This window comes from Channa argus, unplaced genomic scaffold (assembly GCF_033026475.1).
Source record: "Channa argus isolate prfri unplaced genomic scaffold, Channa argus male v1.0 Contig031, whole genome shotgun sequence".
Lineage (NCBI taxonomy): Eukaryota > Metazoa > Chordata > Actinopteri > Anabantiformes > Channidae > Channa > Channa argus.
Window position 1 is genome coordinate 206,297 of NW_027125250.1, and position 24,192 is coordinate 230,488.

Consider the following 24,192-nt stretch of genomic DNA (forward strand, 5'->3'; position numbering starts at 1 on the left):
AGACTTTGATGTTATACAAGTTACAGTTCATCTGGATAGATGCAATGAATATCACACACAGAGATAAGAGTGACACAGTGCTTAGATGTACCCAAACTTCCTTGTAAGCACTCTGGACTGTGAATCCAGCAATCTGAGTTCAAATTACGGTGGGACCTGTTATAGTGTAGGACGAATAAAACCAGCTCGTCCTTTGAGCTGTGTTGCTGGTCTCAGGATTTAATGTGCAATAAATGCAGGCAACTTTGGCAACAGTTCTTTCTGTTGTGCTCCATTCAATGACTCTAGTACTCTATCAAATTAAGGGGTTCAATTAATGTAATGCGATAATTGGATACTGGTTACTCTAAGAACTCTTTTTCTTAGAGTTTGCTGAAAAAATGAATGCATATGTTAAAGCTCCATGAATTGATGTCTTCCCAGCAAAGGGCAAAAGAACACCAATATCAGCTGATAGATGTGTAGTGGCTTAATCAACAAGCTCTTTTTTGCCTGAGACATACCATACTTCACGCATCCATCACTGATGGCCAGGGTAGCAATAAACCGATAAAGAGATAGGCTGATGACGAGTTTGCACATTTGATTTACAATAATTACGCCTAATCTAAATGCTGTCTTTGCGCATTTTTTTTGGAGTACCAAACCAAGCCTGTTCTGTTGTCAGGATGGCCGAGCGGTCTAAGGCGCTGCGTTAAGGTCGCAGTCTCTCCTGGAGGCGTGGGTTCAAATCCCACTTCTGACAAATGTTGTTTTTTAAGGACAACAGCTGACACTTGGAAAACACATTGGATCCATTCTTCCACATTCGTCAGAGGTGGGGAATCACCTAAGGTGTGTTCAATCAGACAGAAAGTGCAGGAGCAGTGGGTAAAGCACGGATAGCTGACAAGCAAGCAGGGCTGTGGAGCTCAAGGAGCATGGCTTTGGCACCCCTCTAGTTACGTATCAAAGGTAGTCTTTCATCTATGCCCTATAATCACTAATGAGAGTCTATTTGAGACTGACTCTATTGGCCAAATCCATAGATTTTCATGTTATACAAGTTACAGTGCATCTGGATAGATGCAATGAACATCACACACTGAGATAAAAGTGACACAGTGCTTAGATGTACCCGAACCGCCCCGCCCTTGACATTTTTTTAGTTTGCTACATGATCAGCCAAATCTTCAAGTTGTCAAGTTGGAGACAATAATGAAATGAATCAAATTGTGTGGAAGAACCTGTTCAACAACATAAAGCTAGCAATGTGGAAAGGTTCCATGGTGTAATGGTGAGCACTCTGGACTCTGAATCCAGCGATCCGAGTTCAAATCTCGGTGGGACCTACTGTTGGCAGGTTGTAGCTTTTCTCGATGCAATGATTGACTCGGTTACTCCACCAACTGGGAGACTCACAGTGGGATTGTCATGGAGCTCATCTTGTTCCAGAAACAGAATACTATGTGCACTAAACACTCATGACAAGTCTAAAAAAACTGAAACCGGCACAGAAATGAGGCCAAGCCTGCACGATGGTTTAAAATAAACACACTCTTAGCTAAGTATCCTTGCTGATCTCTGTCACATAATGCTAAAAACACATTTTGGGCATTCCATTCAAGTTTGGGCATGAAGTGCGATGCCAGACACAATCCCCAATTCCTCTTTTATAACCCTACCCTAGTTTTCAAGTGCTTCCTTATTTTTGTCATAAGGGTTAGTATTTGAAATATATTAAAACTAGTGTCTGTGTAACACTGTTCACTTTTCCTGTGCACACTTGCTTCATTTGGCAGCATCTGGAGATTCCCTGGTGTATAGGTAAGCACTCTGGACTATGAATCCAGCAATCTGAGTTCAAATCACGATGGGACCTGTTATAGTGTAGAATGAATAAAACCAGCTGGACCTTTAAGCTGGCTTGCTGTTCTCAGGTTTTAATGTGCAATAAATGCAGGCAACTTTGGCAACAGTTCTTTCTCTTATGCTCCATTCATTGACTCTAGTACTCTACCAAATGACGTGGTTCAATTAATATAATGCAATATTTGGATACTGGTTACCTTTTCTGGAGTTTGCTGAAAAACTGAATGTATATGTTAAAGCTCTATGAATTGATGTCTTGCCAGTAAAGGGCAGAAGAACACCAATACCAGCTGACAGGTGTGTAGTGTCTTAATCAACAAGCTCTTTTTTGCCTGAGACATACCATACTTCACGCATCCATCACTGATGGCCAGGGTAGCAATGAACTGATAAAGAGATAGGCTGATGACGAGTTTGCACATTTGATTCACAATAATTACGCATAATCTAAACGCTGTCTTTTCGTATTTCTTTGGAGTACCAAACAACCCCCCCTTCTGTTGTCAGGATGGCCGAGCGGTCAAAGGCGCTGCGTTCAAGTCGCAGTCTCTCCTGGAGGCATGGGTTCGAATCCCACTTCTGACAAATGTTGGATTTTAGGGACAACAGCTGACACTTGGAAAACACATTCTCCCACATTAGTCAAAGGTGGGGAACCACCTATTCTCCAATGCTGCTTACCTGGATGAATTCATAGACTTTGATGTTATACAAGTTACAGTTCATCTGGATAGATGCAATGAACATCACACACAGAGATAAGAGTGACACAGTACTTAGATGTACCCAATCTTCCTTGTATTGACAATTTTATAGTTTGCTACATGATCACCCAATCTCCAAGTTGTCAATATGCACACAATAATGAAATGAATCAAATCGTCTGGAAGAAACTGTTCAACAACATTAAGCTAGCAATGTGGAAAGGTTCCATGGTGTAATGGTGAGCACTCTGGACCTTGAATCCAGTGATCCGAGTTCAAATCTCGGTGGAACCTACCGCTGGCTAGTTGTAGGTTTTTTTGCCCCAGTGAGTGACTCAGTTACTCCACCAACTGGGAGACACACAGTGGCATTGTCAACGAGCTCATCTTGTTCCAGAGACATAGAGTACTTTGTGCAATCAACACTCATGGCAAGTGTTTAAAGAACTAATACAGGGAGAGAGATGAGGCAAAGGTTGCACAATGGTTTACGATAGACACACTCTTAAGTAAATATCCTTGCGGATCTCATTCAGATAATGGTAAAAACACATTTTGGGCATGAATTGCGATCCCAGACACAATCCCAAATTCCTAATTTATAACCCTACCCCTCATTTTCAAGTGCTTCCCTATTTTTGTGTTTCACCCCAAACAGAGTCATAAGGTCTAGTAGTTGAATTATCTCCCTGTGAAATGCAATAAGCCTTGAAACCCCTGTCAAGCATCTGAGTGTTCAGGACTGCTCAGTAAAACCACAGACTGTTAAAACTGTTGTCTGTGTAACACTGTTCACATTTCCAGTGCACACATTCTTCATTTGGCAGCATCTGGAGATTCCCTGGTGTATAGCTAAGCACTCCGGACTGTGAATCCAGCGATCTGAGTTCAAATCACGGTCGGACCTGTTATAGTGTAGAACGAATAAAACCAGCTCATCCTTTGAGCTGTGTTGCTAGTCTCAGGATTTAATGTGCAATAAATGCAGGCAACTTTGGCAACAGTTCTTTCTGTTGTGCTCCATTCAATGACTCTAGTACTCTACGAAATGACGTGGTTCAATTAATGTAATGCAATAATTGGATACTGATTACTCTAAGAACTCTTTTTCTGGAGTTTGCTGAAAAAATGAATGCATATGTTAAAGCTCCATGAATTGATGTCTTCCCAGCAAAGGGCAGAAGAACACCAATACCAGCTGACAGATGTGTAGTGGCTTAATCAACAAGCTCTTTTTTCCCTGAGACATCCCATACTTCACGCATCAATCACTGATGGCCAGGGTAGCAATGAACTGATAAAGAGATAGGCTGATGACGAGTTTGCACATTTGATTCACAATAATTACGCATAATCTAAACGGTGTCTTTTCGGATTTCTTTGGAGTACCAAAAAACCCCACCTTCTGTTGTCACGAGCGGTCTAAGGCGCTGCGTTCAGGTCGCAGTCTCTCCTGGAGGCGTGGGTTCGAATCCCACTTCTGACAAATGTTGGATTTTAGGGACAACAGCTGACACTTGCAAAACACATTCTCCCACATTAGTCAAAGGTGGGGAACCACCTATTCTCCAATGCTGATTACCTGGATGAATTCATAGACTTTGATGTTATACAATTTACAGTTCATCTGGATAGATGCAATGAACATCACACACAGAGGTAAGAGTGACACAGTGCTTAGATGTACCCAAACTTCCTTGTATTGACAATTTTATAGTTTGCTACATGATCACCCAATCTCCAAGTTGTCAATATGCACACAATAATGAAATTAATCAAATCGTCTGGAAGAAACTGTTCAACAAAAGTAGCTTAACAATGTGAAATGGTTCCATGGTGTAATGGGGAGCACTCTGGACTTTGAATCCAGTGATCTGAGTTCAAATCTCGGTGGAACCTACCACTGGCTAGTTGTAGGTTTTTTTGCCCCAATGAGTGACTCAGTTACTCCACCAACTGGGAGACACACAGTGGCATTGTCAACGAGCTCATCTTGTTCCAGAGACATAGAGTACTTTGTGCAATCAACACTCATGGCAAGTGTTTAAAGAACTAATACAGGGAGAGAGATGAGGCAAAGGTTGCACAATGGTTTACGATAGACACACTCTTAAGTAAATATCCTTGCGGATCTCATTCAGATAATGCTAAAAACACATTTTGGGCATGAAGTGCGATCCCAGACACAATCCCAAATTCCTAATTTATAACCCTACCCCTCGTTTTCAAGTGCTTCCCTATTTTTGTGTTTCACCCCAAACAGAGTCATAAGGTCTAGTAGTTGAAATATCTCCCTGTGAAATGCAATAAGCCTTGAAACCCCTGTCAAGCATCAGAGTGTTCAGGACTGCTTAGTAAAACCACAGACTGTTAAAACTGTTGTCTGTGTAACACTGTTCACATTTCCAGTGCACACATTCTTCATTTGGCAGCATCTGGAGATGCCCTGGTGTATAGGTAAGCACTCTGGACTGTGAATCCAGCAATCTGAGTTCAAATCACGGTGGGACCTGTTATAGTTTGGAACGAATAAAACCAGCTTGTCCTTTGAGCTGTGTTGCTGGTCTCAGGATTTAATGTGCAATAAATGCAGGCAACTTTGGCAACAGTTCTTTCTGTTGTGCTCCATTCAATGACTCTAGTACTCTACCAAATGATGTGGTTCAATTAATGTAATGCAATAATTGGATACTGGTTACTCTAAGAACTCTTTTTCTGGAGTTTGCTGAAAAAATGAATGCATATGTTAAAGCTCCATGAATTGATGTCTTCCCAGCAAAGGGCAGAAGAACACCAATACCAGCTGACAGATATGTAGTGGCTTAATCAACAAGCTCTTTTTTGCCTGAGACATCCCATACTTCACTCATCAATCACTGATGGCCAGGGTAGCAATAAACTGATAAAGAGATAGGCTGATGACGAGTTTGCACATTTGATTCACAATAATTACGCATAATCTAAACGCTGTCTTTTCGTATTTCTTTGGATTACCAAACAACCCCCCCTTCTGTTGTCAGGATGGCCGAGCGGTCAAAGGCGCTGCGTTCAAGTCGCAGTCTCTCCTGGAGGCGTGGGTTCGAATCCCACTTCTGACAAATGTTGGATTTTAGGGACAACAGCTGACACTTGGAAAACACATTCTCCCACATTAGTCAAAGGTGGGGAACCACCTATTCTCCAATGCTGCTTACCTGGATGAATTCATAGACTTTGATGTTATACAAGTTACAGTTCATCTGGATAGATGCAATGAACATCACACACAGAGATAAGAGTGACACAGTGCTTAGATGTACCCACACTTCCTTGTATTGACAATTTTATAGTTTGCTACATGATCACCCAATCTCCAAGTTGTCAATATGCACACAATGCTGAAATGAATCAAATCGTCTGGAAGAAACTGCTCAACAAAAGTAGCCTAACAATGTGAAATGGTTCCATGGTGTAATGGTGAGCACTCTGGACTTTGAATCCAGTGATCCGAGTTCAAATCTCGGTGGAACCTACCGCTGGCTAGTTGTAGGTTTTTTTGCCCCAATGAGTGACTCAGTTACTCCACCAACTGGGAGACACACAGTGGCATTGTCAACGAGCTCATCTTGTTCCAGAGACATAGAGTACTTTGTGCAATCAACACTCATGGCAAGTGTTTAAAGAACTAATACAGGGAGAGAGATGAGGCAAAGGTTGCACAATGGTTTACGATAGACACACTCTTAAGTAAATATCCTTGCGATTCTCATTCAGATAATGCTAAAAACACATTTTGGGCATGAAGTGCGATCCCAGACACAATCCCAAATTCCTAATTTATAACCCTACCCCTCGTTTTCAAGTGCTTCCCTATTTTTGTGTTTCACCCCAAACAGAGTCATAAGCTCTAGTAGTGTAAATATCTCCCTGTGAAATGCAATAAGCCTTGAAACCCCTGTCAAGCATCTGAGTGTTCAGGACTGTTCAGTAAAACCACAGACTGTTAAAACTGTTGTCTGTGTAACAATGTTCACATTTCCAGTGCACACATTCTTCATTTGGCAGCATCTGGAGATTCCCTGGTGTATAGGTAAGCACTCTGGACTGTGAATCCAGCGATCTGAGTTCAAACCACGGTGGGACCTGTTATAGTGTAGAACGAATAAAACCAGCTCGTCCTTTGAGCTGTGTTGCTGGTCTCAGGATTTAATGTGCAATAAATGCAGGCAACTTTGGCAACAGTTCTTTCTGTTGTGCTCCATTCAATGACTCTAGTATTCTACCAAATGATGTGGTTCAATTAATGTAATGCAATAATTGGATACTGGTTACTCTAAGAACTCTTTTTCTGGAGTTTGCTGAAAAAATGAATGCATATGTTAAAGCTCCATGAATTGATGTCTTCCCAGCAAAGGGCAGAAGAACACCAATACCAGCTGACAGACATGTAGTGGCTTAATCAACAAGCTCTTTTTTGCCTGAGACATCCCATACTTCACTCATCAATCACTGATGGCCAGGGTAGCAATAAACTGATAAAGAGATAGGCTGATGACGAGTTTGCACATTTGATTCACAATAATTACGCATAATCTAAACGCTGTCTTTTCGTATTTCTTTGGATTACCAAACAACCCCCCCTTCTGTTGTCAGGATGGCCGAGCGGTCAAAGGCGCTGCGTTCAAGTCGCAGTCTCTCCTGGAGGCGTGGGTTCGAATCCCACTTCTGACAAATGTTGGATTTTAGGGACAACAGCTGACACTTGGAAAACACATTCTCCCACATTAGTCAAAGGTGGGGAACCACCTATTCTCCAATGCTGCTTACCTGGATGAATTCATAGACTTTGATGTTATAGAAGTTACAGTTCATCTGGATAGATGCAATGAACATCACACACAGAGATAAGAGTGACACAGTGCTTAGATGTACCCACACTTCCTTGTATTGACAATTTTATAGTTTGCTACATGATCACCCAATCTCCAAGTTGTCAATATGCACACAATGCTGAAATGAATCAAATCGTCTGGAAGAAACTGCTCAACAAAAGTAGCCTAACAATGTGAAATGGTTCCATGGTGTAATGGTGAGCACTCTGGACTTTGAATCCAGTGATCCGAGTTCAAATCTCGGTGGAACCTACCGCTGGCTAGTTGTAGGTTTTTTTGCCCCAATGAGTGACTCAGTTACTCCACCAACTGGGAGACACACAGTGGCATTGTCAACGAGCTCATCTTGTTCCAGAGACATAGAGTACTTTGTGCAATCAACACTCATGGCAAGTGTTTAAAGAACTAATACAGGGAGAGAGATGAGGCAAAGGTTGCACAATGGTTTACGATAGACACACTCTTAAGTAAATATCCTTGCGGATCTCATTCAGATAATGCTAAAAACACATTTTGGGCATGAAGTGCGATCCCAGACACAATCCCAAATTCCTAATTTATAACCCTACCCCTCGTTTTCAAGTGCTTCCTTATTTTTGTGTTTCACCCCAAACAGAGTCATAAGGGCTAGTAGTTGAAATATCTCCCTGTGAAATGCAATAAGCCTTGAAAACCCTGTCAAGCATCAGAGTGTTCAGGACTGCTCAGTAAAACCACAGACTGTTACAACTGTTGTCTGTGTAACACTGTTCACATTTCCAGTGCGCATATTCTTCATTTGGCAGCATCTGGAGATTCCCTGGTGTATAGGTAAGCACTCTGGACTGTGAATCCAGCAATCTGAGTTCAAATTACGGTGGGACCTGTTATAGTGTAGGACGAATAAAACCAGCTCGTCCTTTGAGCTGTGTTGCTGGTCTCAGGATTTAATGTGCAATAAATGCAGGCAACTTTGGCAACAGTTCTTTCTGTTGTGCTCCATTCAATGACTCTAGTACTCTACCAAATGACGTGGTTCAATTAATGTAATGCAATAATTGGATAGTGGTTACTCTAAGAACTCTTTTTCTGGAGTTTGCTGAAAAAATGAATGCATATGTTAAAGCTCCATAAATTGATGTCTTCCCAGCAAAGGGCAAAAGAACACCAATTCCAGCTGATAGATGTGTAGTGGCTTAATCAACAAGCTCTTTTTTGCCTGAGACATCCCATACTTCACGCATCAATCACTGATGGCCAGGGTAGCAATGAACTGATAAAGAGATAGGCTGATGACGAGTTTGCACATTTGATTCACAATAATTACGCATAATCTAAACGCTGTCTTTTCGGATTTCTTTGGAGTACCAAACAACCCCCACTTCTGTTGTCAGGATGGCCGAGCGGTCTAAGGCGCTGCGTTCAGGTCGCAGTCTCTCCTGGAGGCGTGGGTTCGAACCCCACTTATGACAAATGTTGGATTTTAGGGACAACAGCTGACACTTGGAAAACACATTCTCCCACATTAGTCAAAGGTGGGGAACCACCTATTCTCCAATGCTGATTACCTGGATGAATTCATAGACTTTGATGTTATACAATTTACAGTTCATCTGGATAGATGCAATGAACATCACACACAGAGGTAAGAGTGACACAGTGCTTAGATGTACCCAAACTTCCTTGTATTGACAATTTTATAGTTTGCTACATGATCACCCAATCTCCAAGTTGTCAATATGCACACAATAATGAAATTAATCAAATCGTCTGGAAGAAACTGTTCAACAAAAGTAGCTTAACAATGTGAAATGGTTCCATGGTGTAATGGGTAGCACTCTGGACTTTGAATCCAGTGATCTGAGTTCAAATCTCGGTGGAACCTACCGCTGGCTAGTTGTAGGTTTTTTTGCCCCAATGAGTGACTCAGTTACTCCACCAACTGGGAGACACACAGTGGCATTGTCAACGAGCTCATCTTGTTCCAGAGACATAGAGTACTTTGTGCAATCAACACTCATGGCAAGTGTTTAAAGAACTAATACAGGGAGAGAGATGAGGCAAAGGTTGCACAATGGTTTACGATAGACACACTCTTAAGTAAATATCCTTGCGGATCTCATTCAGATAATGGTAAAAACACATTTTGGGCATGAAGTGCGATCCCAGACACAATCCCAAATTCCTAATTTATAACCCTACCCCTCGTTTTCAAGTGCTTCCCTATTTTTGTGTTTCACCCCAAACAGAGTCATAAGGTCTAGTAGTTGAAATATCTCCCTGTGAAATGCAATAAGCCTTGAAACCCCTGTCAAGCATCAGAGTGTTCAGGACTGCTTAGTAAAACCACAGACTGTTAAAACTGTTGTCTGTGTAACACTGTTCACATTTCCAGTGCACACATTCTTCATTTGGCAGCATCTGGAGATGCCCTGGTGTATAGGTAAGCACTCTGGACTGTGAATCCAGCGATCTGAGTTCAAATCACGGTGGGACCTGTTATAGTTTGGAACGAATAAAACCAGCTTGTCCTTTGAGCTGTGTTGCTGGTCTTAGGATTTAATGTGCAATAAATGCAGGCAACTTTGGCAACAGTTCTATCTGTTGTGCTCCATTCAATGACTCTAGTACTCTATCAAATTACGGGGTTCAATTAATGTAATGCAATAATTGGATACTGGTTACTCTAAGAACTCTTTTTCTGGAGTTTGCTGAAAAAATGAATGCATATGTTAAAGCTCCATGAATTGATGTCTTCCCAGCAAAGGGCAAAAGAACACCAATACCAGCTGATAGATGTGTAGTGGCTTAATCAACAAGCTCTTTTTTGCCTGAGACATCCCATACTTCACGCATCAATCACTGATGGCCAGGGTAGCAATAAACTGATAAAGAGATAGGCTGATGACGAGTTTGCACATTTGATTCACAATAATTACGCATAATCTAAACGCTGTCTTTTCGGATTTCTTTGGAGTACCAAACAACCCCCACTTCTGTTGTCAGGATGGCCGAGCGGTCTAAGGCGCTGCGTTCAGGTCGCAGTCTCTCCTGGAGGCGTGGGTTCGAACCCCACTTCTGACAAATGTTGGATTTTAGGGACAACAGCTGACACTTGGAAAACACATTCTCCCACATTAGTCAAAGGTGGGGAACCACCTATTCTCCAATGCTGATTACCTGGATGAATTCATAGACTTTGATGTTATACAATTTACAGTTCATCTGGATAGATGCAATGAACATCACACACAGAGGTAAGAGTGACACAGTGCTTAGATGTACCCAAACTTCCTTGTATTGACAATTTTATAGTTTGCTACATGATCACCCAATCTCCAAGTTGTCAATATGCACACAATAATGAAATTAATCAAATCGTCTGGAAGAAACTGTTCAACAAAAGTAGCTTAACAATGTGAAATGGTTCCATGGTGTAATGGGTAGCACTCTGGACTTTGAATCCAGTGATCTGAGTTCAAATCTCGGTGGAACCTACCGCTGGCTAGTTGTAGGTTTTTTTGCCCCAATGAGTGACTCAGTTACTCCACCAACTGGGAGACACACAGTGGCATTGTCAACGAGCTCATCTTGTTCCAGAGACATAGAGTACTTTGTGCAATCAACACTCATGGCAAGTGTTTAAAGAACTAATACAGGGAGAGAGATGAGGCAAAGGTTGCACAATGGTTTACGATAGACACACTCTTAAGTAAATATCCTTGCGGATCTCATTCAGATAATGCTAAAAACACATTTTGGGCATGAAGTGCGATCCCAGACACAATCCCAAATTCCTAATTTATAACCCTACCCCTCGTTTTCAAGTGCTTCCCTATTTTTGTGTTTCACCCCAAACAGAGTCATAAGGTCTAGTAGTTGAAATATCTCCCTGTGAAATGCAATAAGCCTTGAAACCCCTGTCAAGCATCAGAGTGTTCAGGACTGCTTAGTAAAACCACAGACTGTTAAAACTGTTGTCTGTGTAACACTGTTCACATTTCCAGTGCACACATTCTTCATTTGGCAGCATCTGGAGATGCCCTGGTGTATAGGTAAGCACTCTGGACTGTGAATCCAGCGATCTGAGTTCAAATCACGGTGGGACCTGTTATAGTTTGGAACGAATAAAACCAGCTTGTCCTTTGAGCTGTGTTGCTGGTCTTAGGATTTAATGTGCAATAAATGCAGGCAACTTTGGCAACAGTTCTATCTGTTGTGCTCCATTCAATGACTCTAGTACTCTATCAAATTACGGGGTTCAATTAATGTAATGCAATAATTGGATACTGGTTACTCTAAGAACTCTTTTTCTGGAGTTTGCTGAAAAAATGAATGCATATGTTAAAGCTCCATGAATTGATGTCTTCCCAGCAAAGGGCAAAAGAACACCAATACCAGCTGATAGATGTGTAGTGGCTTAATCAACAAGCTCTTTTTTGCCTGAGACATCCCATACTTCACGCATCAATCACTGATGGCCAGGGTAGCAATAAACTGATAAAGAGATAGGCTGATGACGAGTTTGCACATTTGATTCACAATAATTACGCATAATCTAAACGCTGTCTTTTCGGATTTCTTTGGAGTACCAAACAACCCCCACTTCTGTTGTCAGGATGGCCGAGCGGTCTAAGGCGCTGCGTTCAGGTCGCAGTCTCTCCTGGAGGCGTGGGTTCGAACCCCACTTCTGACAAATGTTGGATTTTAGGGACAACAGCTGACACTTGGAAAACACATTCTCCCACATTAGTCAAAGGTGGGGAACCACCTATTCTCCAATGCTGCTTATCTGGATGAATTCATAGACTTTGATGTTATACAAGTTACAGTTCATCTGGATAGATGCAATGAACATCACACACAGAGGTAAGAGTGACACAGTGCTTAGATGTACCCAAATTTCCTTGTATTGACAACTTTATAGTTTGCTACATGATCACCTAATCTCCAAGTTGTCAATATGCACACAATAATGAAATGAATCAAATCGTCTGGAAGAAACTGTTCAACAAAAGTAGCCTAACAATGTGAAATGGTTCCATGTTGTAATGGGGAGCACTCTGGACTTTGAATCCAGTGATCCGAGTTCAAATCTCGGTGGAACCTACCGCTGGCTAGTTGTAGGTTTTTTTGCCCCAATGAGTGACTCAGTTACTCCACCAACTGGGAGACACACAGTGGCATTGTCAACGAGCTCATCTTGTTCCAGAGACATAGAGTACTTTGTGCAATCAACACTCATGGCAAGTGTTTAAAGAACTAATACAGGGAGAGAGATGAGGGAGAGAGATGAGGCAAAGGTTGCACAATGGTTTACGATAGACACACTCTTAAGTAAATATCCTTGCGGATCTCATTCAGATAATGCTAAAAACACATTTTGGGCATGAAGTGCGATCCCAGACACAATCCCAAATTCCTCATTTATAACCCTACCCCTCGTTTTCAAGTGCTTCCCTATTTTTGTGTTATTTTTGTGAGTTCAAATCCCACTTCTGACAAATGTTGGATTTTAGGGACAACAGCTGACACTTGGAAAACACATTCTCCCACATTAGTCAAAGGTGGGGAACCACCTATTCTCCAATGCTGCTTATCTGGATGAATTCATAGACTTTGATGTTATACAAGTTACAGTTCATCTGGATAGATGCAATGAACATCACACACAGAGGTAAGAGTGACACAGTGCTTAGATGTACCCAAATTTCCTTGTATTGACAACTTTATAGTTTGCTACATGATCACCTAATCTCCAAGTTGTCAATATGCACACAATAATGAAATGAATCAAATCGTCTGGAAGAAACTGTTCAACAAAAGTAGCCTAACAATGTGAAATGGTTCCATGTTGTAATGGGGAGCACTCTGGACTTTGAATCCAGTGATCCGAGTTCAAATCTCGGTGGAACCTACCGCTGGCTAGTTGTAGGTTTTTTTGCCCCAATGAGTGACTCAGTTACTCCACCAACTGGGAGACACACAGTGGCATTGTCAACGAGCTCATCTTGTTCCAGAGACATAGAGTACTTTGTGCAATCAACACTCATGGCAAGTGTTTAAAGAACTAATACAGGGAGAGAGATGAGGGAGAGAGATGAGGCAAAGGTTGCACAATGGTTTACGATAGACACACTCTTAAGTAAATATCCTTGCGGATCTCATTCAGATAATGCTAAAAACACATTTTGGGCATGAAGTGCGATCCCAGACACAATCCCAAATTCCTCATTTATAACCCTACCCCTCGTTTTCAAGTGCTTCCCTATTTTTGTGTTTCACACCAAACAGAGTCATAAGGTCTAGTAGTTGAAATATCTCCCTGTGAAATGCAATAAGCCTTGAAACCCCAGTCAAGCATCAGAGTGTTCAGGACTGCTCAGTAAAACCACAGACTGTTAAAACTGTTGTCTGTGTAACACTGTTCACATTTCCAGTGCACACATTCTTCATTTGGCAGCATCTGGAGATTCCCTGGTGTATAGGTAAGCACTCTGGACTGTGAATCCAGCGATCTGAGTTCAAATCACGGTGGGACCTGTTATAGTGTAGAACGAATAAAACCAGCTCGTCCTTTGAGCTGTGTTGCTGGTCTCAGGATTTAATGTGCAATAAATGCAGGCAACTTTGGCAACAGTTCTTTCTGTTGTGCTCCATTCAATGACTCTTGTATTCTATCAAATTACGGGGTTCAATTAATGTAATGCAATAATTGGATACTGGTTACTCTAAGAACTCTTTTTCTGGAGTTTGCTGAAAAAATTAATGCATATGTTAAAGCTCCATGAATTGATGTCTTCCCAGCAAAGGGCAGAAGAACACCAATACCAGCTGACAGATGTGTATTGGCTTACTCAACAAGCTCTTTTTTGCCTGAGACATCCCATACTTCACGCATCAATCACTGATGACCAGGGTCGCAATGAACTGATAAAGAGATAGGCTGATGACGAGTTTGCACATTTGATTCACAATAATTACGCATAATCTAAACGCTGTCTTTTCGGATTTCTTTGGAGTACCAAACAACCCCCGCCTTCTGTTGTCAGGATGGCCGAGCGGTCTAAGGCGTTGCGTTCAGGTCGCAGTCTCTCCTGGAGGCGTGAGTTCAAATCCCACTTCTGACAAATGTTGGATTTTAGGGACAACAGCTGACACTTGGAAAACACATTCTCCCACATTAGTCAAAGGTGGGGAACCACCTATTCTCCAATGCTGCTTATCTGGATGAATTCATAGACTTTGATGTTATACAAGTTACAGTTCATCTGGATAGATGCAATGAACATCACACACAGAGGTAAGAGTGACACAGTGCTTAGATGTACCCAAATTTCCTTGTATTGACAACTTTATAGTTTGCTACATGATCACCTAATCTCCAAGTTGTCAATATGCACACAATAATGAAATGAATCAAATCGTCTGGAAGAAACTGTTCAACAAAAGTAGCCTAACAATGTGAAATGGTTCCATGTTGTAATGGGGAGCACTCTGGACTTTGAATCCAGTGATCCGAGTTCAAATCTCGGTGGAACCTACCGCTGGCTAGTTGTAGGTTTTTTTGCCCCAATGAGTGACTCAGTTACTCCACCAACTGGGAGACACACAGTGGCATTGTCAACGAGCTCATCTTGTTCCAGAGACATAGAGTACTTTGTGCAATCAACACTCATGGCAAGTGTTTAAAGAACTAATACAGGGAGAGAGATGAGGGAGAGAGATGAGGCAAAGGTTGCACAATGGTTTACGATAGACACACTCTTAAGTAAATATCCTTGCGGATCTCATTCAGATAATGCTAAAAACACATTTTGGGCATGAAGTGCGATCCCAGACACAATCCCAAATTCCTCATTTATAACCCTACCCCTCGTTTTCAAGTGCTTCCCTATTTTTGTGTTATTTTTGTGAGTTCAAATCCCACTTCTGACAAATGTTGGATTTTAGGGACAACAGCTGACACTTGGAAAACACATTCTCCCACATTAGTCAAAGGTGGGGAACCACCTATTCTCCAATGCTGCTTATCTGGATGAATTCATAGACTTTGATGTTATACAAGTTACAGTTCATCTGGATAGATGCAATGAACATCACACACAGAGGTAAGAGTGACACAGTGCTTAGATGTACCCAAATTTCCTTGTATTGACAACTTTATAGTTTGCTACATGATCACCTAATCTCCAAGTTGTCAATATGCACACAATAATGAAATGAATCAAATCGTCTGGAAGAAACTGTTCAACAAAAGTAGCCTAACAATGTGAAATGGTTCCATGTTGTAATGGGGAGCACTCTGGACTTTGAATCCAGTGATCCGAGTTCAAATCTCGGTGGAACCTACCGCTGGCTAGTTGTAGGTTTTTTTTGCTGTGCACTCTGGACTTTGAATCCGGTGATCCGAGTTCAAATCTCGGTGGAACCTACCGCTGGCTAGTTGTAGGTTTTTTTGCCCCAATGAGTGACTCAGTTACTCCACCAACTGGGAGACACACAGTGGCATTGTCAACGAGCTCATCTTGTTCCAGAGACATAGAGTACTTTGTGCAATCAACACTCATGGCAAGTGTTTAAAGAACTAATACAGGGAGAGAGATGAGGCAAAGGTTGCACAATGGTTTACGATAGACACACTCTTAAGTAAATATCCTTGCGGATCTCATTCAGATAATGCTAAAAACACATTTTGGGCATGAAGTGCGATCCCAGACACAATCCCAAATTCCTAATTTATAACCCTACCCCTCGTTTTCAAGTGCTTCCCTATTTTTGTGTTTCACCCCAAACAGAGTCATAAGGGCTAGTAGTTGAAATATCTCCCTGTGAAATGCAATAAGCCTTGAAACCCCTGTCAAGCATCAGAGTGTTCAGGACTGCTCAGTAAAACCACAGACTGTTACAACTGTTGTCTGTGTAACACTGTTCACATTTCCAGTGTGCATATTCTTCATTTGGCAGCATCTGGAGATTCCCTGGTGTATAGGTAAGCACTCTGGACTGTGAATCCAGCAATCTGAGTTCAAATTACGGTGGGACCTGTTATAGTGTAGGACGAATAAAACCAGCTCGTCCTTTGAGCTGTGTTGCTGGTCTCAGGATTTAATGTGCAATAAATGCAGGCAACTTTGGCAACAGTTCTTTCTGTTGTGCTCCATTCAATGACTCTAGTACTCTATCAAATTACGGGGTTCAATTAATGGAATGCAATAATTTGATACTGGTTACTCTAAGAACTCTTTTTCTGGAGTTTGCTGAAAAAATGAATGCATATGTTAAAGCTCCATGAATTGATGTCTTCCCAGCAAAGGGCAGAAGAACACCAATACCAGCTGACAGATGTGTAGTGGCTTACTCAACAAGCTCTTTTTTGCCTGAGACATCCCATACTTCACGCATCAATCACTGATGACCAGGGTCGCAATGAACTGATAAAGAGATAGGCTGATGACGAGTTTGCACATTTGATTCACAATAATTACGCATAATCTAAACGCTGTCTTTTCGGATTTCTTTGGAGTACCAAACAACCCCCGCCTTCTGTTGTCAGGATGGCCGAGCGGTCTAAGGCGCTGCGTTCAGGTCGCAGTCTCTCCTGGAGGCGTGAGTTCAAATCCCACTTCTGACAAATGTTGGATTTTAGGGACAACAGCTGACACTTGGAAAACACATTCTCCCACATTAGTCAAAGGTGGGGAACCACCTATTCTCCAATGCTGCTTATCTGGATGAATTCATAGACTTTGATGTTATACAAGTTACAGTTCATCTGGATAGATGCAATGAACATCACACACAGAGGTAAGAGTGACACAGTGCTTAGATGTACCCAAATTTCCTTGTATTGACAACTTTATAGTTTGCTACATGATCACCTAATCTCCAAGTTGTCAATATGCACACAATAATGAAATGAATCAAATCGTCTGGAAGAAACTGTTCAACAAAAGTAGCCTAACAATGTGAAATGGTTCCATGTTGTAATGGGGAGCACTCTGGACTTTGAATCCAGTGATCCGAGTTCAAATCTCGGTGGAACCTACCGCTGGCTAGTTGTAGGTTTTTTTGCCCCAATGAGTGACTCAGTTACTCCACCAACTGGGAGACACACAGTGGCATTGTCAACGAGCTCATCTTGTTCCAGAGACATAGAGTACTTTGTGCAATCAACACTCATGGCAAGTGTTTAAAGAACTAATACAGGGAGAGAGATGAGGGAGAGAGATGAGGCAAAGGTTGCACAATGGTTTACGATAGACACACTCTTAAGTAAATATCCTTGCGGATCTCATTCAGATAATGCTAAAAACACATTTTGGGCATGAAGTGCGATCCCAGACACAATCCCAAATTCCTCATTTATAACCCTACCCCTCGTTTTCAAGTGCTTCCCTATTTTTGTGTTTCACACCAAACAGAGTCATAAGGTCTAGTAGTTGAAATATCTCCCTGTGAAATGCAATAAGCCTTGAAACCCCAGTCAAGCATCAGAGTGTTCAGGACTGCTCAGTAAAACCACAGACTGTTAAAACTGTTGTCTGTGTAACACTGTTCACATTTCCAGTGCACACATTCTTCATTTGGCAGCATCTGGAGATTCCCTGGTGTATAGGTAAGCACTCTGGACTGTGAATCCAGCGATCTGAGTTCAAATCACGGTGGGACCTGTTATAGTGTAGAACGAATAAAACCAGCTCGTCCTTTGAGCTGTGTTGCTGGTCTCAGGATTTAATGTGCAATAAATGCAGGCAACTTTGGCAACAGTTCTTTCTGTTGTGCTCCATTCAATGACTCTTGTATTCTATCAAATTACGGGGTTCAATTAATGTAATGCAATAATTGGATACTGGTTACTCTAAGAACTCTTTTTCTGGAGTTTGCTGAAAAAATTAATGCATATGTTAAAGCTCCATGAATTGATGTCTTCCCAGCAAAGGGCAGAAGAACACCAATACCAGCTGACAGATGTGTATTGGCTTACTCAACAAGCTCTTTTTTGCCTGAGACATCCCATACTTCACGCATCAATCACTGATGGCCAGGGTCGCAATGAACGGATAAAGAGATAGGCTGATGACGAGTTTGCACATTTGATTCACAATAATTACGCATAATCTAAACGCTGTCTTTTCGGATTTCTTTGGAGTACCAAACAACCCCCCCCTTCTGTTGTCAGGATGGCCGAGCGGTCTAAGGCGTTGCGTTCAGGTCGCAGTCTCTCCTGGAGGCGTGGGTTCGAACCCCACTTCTGACAAGTGTTGGATTTTAGGGACAACAGCTGACACTTGGAAAACACATTCTCCCACATTAGTCAAAGGTGGGGAACCACCTATTCTCCAATGCTGATTACCTGGATGAATTCATAGACTTTGATGTTATACAATTTACAGTTCATCTGGATAGATGCAATGAACATCACACACAGAGGTAAGAGTGACACAGTGCTTAGATGTACCCAAACTTCCTTGTATTGACAATTTTATAGTTTGCTACATGATCACCCAATCTCCAAGTTGTCAATATGCACACAATAATGAAATTAATCAAATCGTCTGGAAGAAACTGTTCAACAAAAGTAGCTTAACAATGTGAAATGGTTCCATGGTGTAATGGGGAGCACTCTGGACTTTGAATCCAGTGATCTGAGTTCAAATCTCGGTGGAACCTACCACTGGCTAGTTGTAGGTTTTTTTGCCCCAATGAGTGACTCAGTTACTCCACCAACTGGGAGACACACAGTGGCATTGTCAACGAGCTCATCTTGTTCCAGAGACATAGAGTACTTTGTGCAATCAACACTCATGGCAAGTGTTTAAAGAACTAATACAGGGAGAGAGATGAGGCAAAGGTTGCACAATGGTTTACGATAGACACACTCTTAAGTAAATATCCTTGCGGATCTCATTCAGATAATGCTAAAAACACATTTTGGGCATGAAGTGCGATCCCAGACACAATCCCAAATTCCTAATTTATAACCCTACCCCTCGTTTTCAAGTGCTTCCCTATTTTTGTGTTTCACCCCAAACAGAGTCATAAGGTCTAGTAGTTGAAATATCTCCCTGTGAAATGCAATAAGCCTTGAAACCCCTGTCAAGCATCAGAGTGTTCAGGACTGCTTAGTAAAACCACAGACTGTTAAAACTGTTGTCTGTGTAACACTGTTCACATTTCCAGTGCACACATTCTTCATTTGGCAGCATCTGGAGATGCCCTGGTGTATAGGTAAGCACTCTGGACTGTGAATCCAGCGATCTGAGTTCAAATCACGGTGGGACCTGTTATAGTTTGGAACGAATAAAACCAGCTTGTCCTTTGAGCTGTGTTGCTGGTCTTAGGATTTAATGTGCAATAAATGCAGGCAACTTTGGCAACAGTTCTATCTGTTGTGCTCCATTCAATGACTCTAGTACTCTATCAAATTACGGGGTTCAATTAATGTAATGCAATAATTGGATACTGGTTACTCTAAGAACTCTTTTTCTGGAGTTTGCTGAAAAAATGAATGCATATGTTAAAGCTCCATGAATTGATGTCTTCCCAGCAAAGGGCAAAAGAACACCAATACCAGCTGATAGATGTGTAGTGGCTTAATCAACAAGCTCTTTTTTGCCTGAGACATCCCATACTTCACGCATCAATCACTGATGGCCAGGGTAGCAATAAACTGATAAAGAGATAGGCTGATGACGAGTTTGCACATTTGATTCACAATAATTACGCATAATCTAAACGCTGTCTTTTCGGATTTCTTTGGAGTACCAAACAACCCCCACTTCTGTTGTCAGGATGGCCGAGCGGTCTAAGGCGCTGCGTTCAGGTCGCAGTCTCTCCTGGAGGCGTGGGTTCGAACCCCACTTCTGACAAATGTTGGATTTTAGGGACAACAGCTGACACTTGGAAAACACATTCTCCCACATTAGTCAAAGGTGGGGAACCACCTATTCTCCAATGCTGCTTACCTGGAGGAATTCATAGACTTTAATGTTATACAAATTACAGTTCATCTGGATAGATGCAATGAACATCACACACAGAGGTAAGAGTGACACAGTGCTTAGATGTACCCAAACTTCCTTGTATTGACAACTTTATAGTTTGCTACATGATCACCCAATCTCCAAGTTGTCAATATGCACACAATAATGAAATGGATCAAATCGTCTGGAAGAAACTGTTCAACAAAAGTAGCCTAACAATGTGAAATGGTTCCATGGTGTAATGGTGAGCACTCTGGACTTTGAATCCGGTGATCCGAGTTCAAATCTCAGTGGAACCTACCGCTGGCTAGTTGTAGGTTTTTTTGCCCCAATGAGTGACTCAGTTACTCCACCAACTGGGAGACACACAGTGGCATTGTCAACGAGCTCATCTTGTTCCAGAGACATAGAGTACTTTGTGCAATCAACACTCATGGCAAGTGTTTAAAGAACTAATACAGGGAGAGAGATGAGGCAAAGGTTGCACAATGGTTTACGATAGACACACTCTTAAGTAAATATTATCTCATTCAGATAATGCTAAAAACACATTTTGGGCATGAAGTGCGATCCCAGACACAATCCCAAATTCCTAATTTATAACCCTACCCCTCGTTTTCAAGTGCTTCCCTATTTTTGTGTTTCACCCCAAACAGAGTCATAAGGGCTAGTAGTTGAAATATCTCCCTGTGAAATGCAATAAGCCTTGAAACCCCTGTCAAGCATCAGAGTGTTCAGGACTGCTCAGTAAAACCACAGACTGTTACAACTGTTGTCTGTGTAACACTGTTCACATTTCCAGTGTGCATATTCTTCATTTGGCAGCATCTGGAGATTCCCTGGTGTATAGGTAAGCACTCTGGACTGTGAATCCAGCAATCTGAGTTCAAATTACGGTGGGACCTGTTATAGTGTAGGACGAATAAAACCAGCTCGTCCTTTGAGCTGTGTTGCTGGTCTCAGGATTTAATGTGCAATAAATGCAGGCAACTTTGGCAACAGTTCTTTCTGTTGTGCTCCATTCAATGACTCTAGTACTCTATCAAATTAAGGGGTTCAATTAATGTAATGCGATAATTGGATACTGGTTACTCTAAGAACTCTTTTTCTGGAGTTTGCTGAAAAAATGAATGCATATGTTAAAGCTCCATGAATTGATGTCTTCCCAGCAAAGGGCAAAAGAACACCAATACCAGCTGATAGATGTGTAGTGGCTTAATCAACAAGCTCTTTTTTGCCTGAGACATCCCATACTTCACGCATCAATCACTGATGGCCAGGGTAGCAATGAACTGATAAAGAGATAGGCTGATGACGAGTTTGCACATTTGATTCACAATAATTACGCATAATCTAAACGCTGTCTTTTCGGATTTCTTTGGAGTACCAAACAACCCCCCCTTCTGTTGTCAGGATGGCCGAGCGGTCTAAGGCGCTGCGTTTAGGTCGCAGTCTCTCCTGGGGGCGTGGGTTCGAATCCCACTTCTGACAAATGTTGGATTTTAGGGACCACAGCTGACACTTGGAAAACACATTGGATCCATTCTTCCACATTCGTCAGAGGTGGGGAACCACTTATTCTCCAAGACTGCTTACCTGGATAAGGTGTGTTCAATCAGACAGAAAGTGCAGGAGCAGTGGGTAAAGCACGGATAGCTGACAAGCAAGCAGGGCTGTGGAGCTCAAGGAGCATGGCTTTGGCACCCCTCTACTTACGTATCAAAGGTAGTCTTTCATCTATGCCCTATAATCACTAATGAGAGTCTATTTGAGACTGACTCTATTGGCCAAATCCATAGATTTTCATGTTATACAAGTTACAGTGCATCTGGATAGATGCAATGAACATCACACACTGAGATAAAAGTGACACAGTGCTTAGATGTACCCAAACCGCCTCGTATTGACATTTTTTTAGTTTGCTACATGATCAGCCAAATCTCCAAGTTGTCAAGTTGGAGACAATAATGAAATGAATCAAATTGTGTGGAAGAACCTGTTCAACAACATAAAGCTAGCAATGTGGAAAGGTTCCATGGTGTAATGGTGAGCACTCTGGACTCTGAATCCAGCGATCCGAGTTCAAATCTCGGTGGGACCTACTGTTGGCAGCTTGTAGCTTTTCTCGATGCAATGATTGACTCGGTTACTCCACCAACTGGGAGACTCACAGTGGCATTGTCATGGAGCTCATCTTGTTCCAGAAACAGAATACTATGTGCACTAAACACTCATGACAAGTCTAAAAAAACTGAAACCGGCACAGAAATGAGGCCAAGCCTGCACGATGGTTTAAAATAAACACACTCTTAGCTAAGTATCCTTGCTGATCTCTGTCACATAATGCTAAAAACACATTTTGGGCATTCCATTCAAGTTTGGGCATGAAGTGCGATCCCAGACACAATCCCCAATTCCTCTTTTATAACCCTACCCTAGTTTTCAAGTGCTTCCTTATTTTTGTCATAAGGGTTAGTATTTGAAATATATTAAAAATAGTGTCTGTGTAACACTGTTCACTTTTCCAGTGCACACTTGCTTCATTTGGCAGCATCTGGAGATTCCCTGGTGTATAGGTAAGCACTCTGGACTATGAATCCAGCAATCTGAGTTCAAATCACGATGGGACCTGTTATAGTGTAGAATGAATAAAACCAGCTGGACCTTTAAGCTGGCTTGCTGTTCTCAGGTTTTAATGTGCAATAAATGCAGGCAACTTTGGCAACAGTTCTTTCTCTTATGCTCCATTCATTGACTCTAGTACTCTACCAAATGACGTGGTTCAATTAATATAATGCAATATTTGGATACTGGTTACCTTTTCTGGAGTTTGCTGAAAAACTGAATGTATATGTTAAAGCTCTATGAATTGATGTCTTGCCAGTAAAGGGCAGAAGAACACCAATACCAGCTGACAGGTGTGTAGTGGCTTAATCAACAAGCTCTTTTTTGCCTGAGACATACCATACTTCACGCATCCATCACTGATGGCCAGGGTAGCAATAAACCGATAAAGAGGTAGGCTTATGACGAGTTTGCACATTTGATTTACAATAATTACGCCTAATCTAAATGCTGTCTTTGCGCATTTTTTTTTGGAGTACCAAACCAAGCCTGTTCTGTTGTCAGGATGGCCGAGCGGTCTAAGGCGCTGCGTTCAGATCGCAGTCTCTCCTGGAGGCGAGGGTTCGAACCCCACTTCTGACAAATGTTGGATTTTAGGGACAACAGCTGACACTTGGAAAACACATTCTCCCACATTAGTCAAAGGTGGGGAACCACCTATTCTCCAATGCTGCTTACCTGGATGAATTCATAGACTTTGATGTTATACAAGTTACAGTTCATCTGGATAGATGCAATGAACATCACACACAGAGGTAAGAGTGACACAGTGCTTAGATGTACCCAAACTTCCTTGTATTGACAACTTTATAGTTTGCTACATGATCACCCAATCTCCAAGTTGTCAATATGCACACAATAATGAAATGAATCAAATCGTCTGGAAGAAACTGTTCAACAAAAGTAGCCTAACAATGTGAAATGGTTCCATGGTGTAATGGTGAGCACTCTGGACTTTGAATCCAGTGATCGGAGTTCAAATCTCGGTGGAACCTACTGCTGGCTAGTTGTAGGTTTTTTTGCCCCAATGAGTGACTCAGTTACTCCACCAACTGGGAGACACACAGTGGCATTGTCAACGAGCTCATCTTGTTCCAGAGACATAGAGTACTTTGTGCAATCAACACTCATGGCAAGTGTTTAAAGAACTAATACAGGGAGAGAGATGAGGCAAAA

At 41.8% G+C, this 24,192-nt stretch overlaps 27 non-coding genes across 27 annotated transcripts; all 27 read left to right on the top strand.

Moving 5' to 3' along the window:
- Positions 1–662: 662 nt before the first annotated feature.
- On the top strand, positions 663–745 carry trnal-aag (transfer RNA leucine (anticodon AAG)). Its single transcript has one exon. It is a non-coding gene; the product is annotated as a tRNA-Leu (tRNA).
- Positions 746–1,259: 514 nt separating this feature from the next.
- trnaq-cug (transfer RNA glutamine (anticodon CUG)) lies at positions 1,260–1,331 on the top strand. The gene has a single exon. It is a non-coding gene; the product is annotated as a tRNA-Gln (tRNA).
- Positions 1,332–2,353: 1,022 nt separating this feature from the next.
- On the top strand, positions 2,354–2,436 carry trnal-caa (transfer RNA leucine (anticodon CAA)). The gene has a single exon. It is a non-coding gene; the product is annotated as a tRNA-Leu (tRNA).
- A 341-nt stretch (positions 2,437–2,777) lies between these two features.
- On the top strand, positions 2,778–2,849 carry trnaq-uug (transfer RNA glutamine (anticodon UUG)). The gene has a single exon. It is a non-coding gene; the product is annotated as a tRNA-Gln (tRNA).
- A 1,533-nt stretch (positions 2,850–4,382) lies between these two features.
- trnaq-uug (transfer RNA glutamine (anticodon UUG)) lies at positions 4,383–4,454 on the top strand. Its single transcript has one exon. It is a non-coding gene; the product is annotated as a tRNA-Gln (tRNA).
- Positions 4,455–5,570: 1,116 nt separating this feature from the next.
- trnal-caa (transfer RNA leucine (anticodon CAA)) lies at positions 5,571–5,653 on the top strand. The gene has a single exon. It is a non-coding gene; the product is annotated as a tRNA-Leu (tRNA).
- Positions 5,654–5,994: 341 nt separating this feature from the next.
- On the top strand, positions 5,995–6,066 carry trnaq-uug (transfer RNA glutamine (anticodon UUG)). Its single transcript has one exon. It is a non-coding gene; the product is annotated as a tRNA-Gln (tRNA).
- Positions 6,067–7,182: 1,116 nt separating this feature from the next.
- Positions 7,183–7,265, top strand: trnal-caa (transfer RNA leucine (anticodon CAA)). The gene has a single exon. It is a non-coding gene; the product is annotated as a tRNA-Leu (tRNA).
- Positions 7,266–7,606: 341 nt separating this feature from the next.
- Positions 7,607–7,678, top strand: trnaq-uug (transfer RNA glutamine (anticodon UUG)). Its single transcript has one exon. It is a non-coding gene; the product is annotated as a tRNA-Gln (tRNA).
- A 1,116-nt stretch (positions 7,679–8,794) lies between these two features.
- On the top strand, positions 8,795–8,877 carry trnal-cag (transfer RNA leucine (anticodon CAG)). Its single transcript has one exon. It is a non-coding gene; the product is annotated as a tRNA-Leu (tRNA).
- Positions 8,878–9,218: 341 nt separating this feature from the next.
- trnaq-uug (transfer RNA glutamine (anticodon UUG)) lies at positions 9,219–9,290 on the top strand. The gene has a single exon. It is a non-coding gene; the product is annotated as a tRNA-Gln (tRNA).
- Positions 9,291–10,406: 1,116 nt separating this feature from the next.
- On the top strand, positions 10,407–10,489 carry trnal-cag (transfer RNA leucine (anticodon CAG)). Its single transcript has one exon. It is a non-coding gene; the product is annotated as a tRNA-Leu (tRNA).
- A 341-nt stretch (positions 10,490–10,830) lies between these two features.
- Positions 10,831–10,902, top strand: trnaq-uug (transfer RNA glutamine (anticodon UUG)). The gene has a single exon. It is a non-coding gene; the product is annotated as a tRNA-Gln (tRNA).
- Positions 10,903–12,018: 1,116 nt separating this feature from the next.
- trnal-cag (transfer RNA leucine (anticodon CAG)) lies at positions 12,019–12,101 on the top strand. Its single transcript has one exon. It is a non-coding gene; the product is annotated as a tRNA-Leu (tRNA).
- Positions 12,102–12,442: 341 nt separating this feature from the next.
- trnaq-uug (transfer RNA glutamine (anticodon UUG)) lies at positions 12,443–12,514 on the top strand. Its single transcript has one exon. It is a non-coding gene; the product is annotated as a tRNA-Gln (tRNA).
- Positions 12,515–13,250: 736 nt separating this feature from the next.
- Positions 13,251–13,322, top strand: trnaq-uug (transfer RNA glutamine (anticodon UUG)). The gene has a single exon. It is a non-coding gene; the product is annotated as a tRNA-Gln (tRNA).
- Positions 13,323–14,876: 1,554 nt separating this feature from the next.
- On the top strand, positions 14,877–14,948 carry trnaq-uug (transfer RNA glutamine (anticodon UUG)). Its single transcript has one exon. It is a non-coding gene; the product is annotated as a tRNA-Gln (tRNA).
- Positions 14,949–15,684: 736 nt separating this feature from the next.
- On the top strand, positions 15,685–15,756 carry trnaq-uug (transfer RNA glutamine (anticodon UUG)). The gene has a single exon. It is a non-coding gene; the product is annotated as a tRNA-Gln (tRNA).
- A 1,200-nt stretch (positions 15,757–16,956) lies between these two features.
- trnal-cag (transfer RNA leucine (anticodon CAG)) lies at positions 16,957–17,039 on the top strand. The gene has a single exon. It is a non-coding gene; the product is annotated as a tRNA-Leu (tRNA).
- A 341-nt stretch (positions 17,040–17,380) lies between these two features.
- On the top strand, positions 17,381–17,452 carry trnaq-uug (transfer RNA glutamine (anticodon UUG)). The gene has a single exon. It is a non-coding gene; the product is annotated as a tRNA-Gln (tRNA).
- Positions 17,453–18,582: 1,130 nt separating this feature from the next.
- trnal-cag (transfer RNA leucine (anticodon CAG)) lies at positions 18,583–18,665 on the top strand. Its single transcript has one exon. It is a non-coding gene; the product is annotated as a tRNA-Leu (tRNA).
- A 341-nt stretch (positions 18,666–19,006) lies between these two features.
- Positions 19,007–19,078, top strand: trnaq-uug (transfer RNA glutamine (anticodon UUG)). Its single transcript has one exon. It is a non-coding gene; the product is annotated as a tRNA-Gln (tRNA).
- Positions 19,079–20,194: 1,116 nt separating this feature from the next.
- Positions 20,195–20,277, top strand: trnal-cag (transfer RNA leucine (anticodon CAG)). The gene has a single exon. It is a non-coding gene; the product is annotated as a tRNA-Leu (tRNA).
- Positions 20,278–20,618: 341 nt separating this feature from the next.
- Positions 20,619–20,690, top strand: trnaq-uug (transfer RNA glutamine (anticodon UUG)). The gene has a single exon. It is a non-coding gene; the product is annotated as a tRNA-Gln (tRNA).
- A 1,109-nt stretch (positions 20,691–21,799) lies between these two features.
- On the top strand, positions 21,800–21,882 carry trnal-uag (transfer RNA leucine (anticodon UAG)). Its single transcript has one exon. It is a non-coding gene; the product is annotated as a tRNA-Leu (tRNA).
- Positions 21,883–22,420: 538 nt separating this feature from the next.
- trnaq-cug (transfer RNA glutamine (anticodon CUG)) lies at positions 22,421–22,492 on the top strand. Its single transcript has one exon. It is a non-coding gene; the product is annotated as a tRNA-Gln (tRNA).
- A 1,447-nt stretch (positions 22,493–23,939) lies between these two features.
- On the top strand, positions 23,940–24,011 carry trnaq-uug (transfer RNA glutamine (anticodon UUG)). Its single transcript has one exon. It is a non-coding gene; the product is annotated as a tRNA-Gln (tRNA).
- The last annotated feature ends 181 nt before the right edge of the window (positions 24,012–24,192 follow it).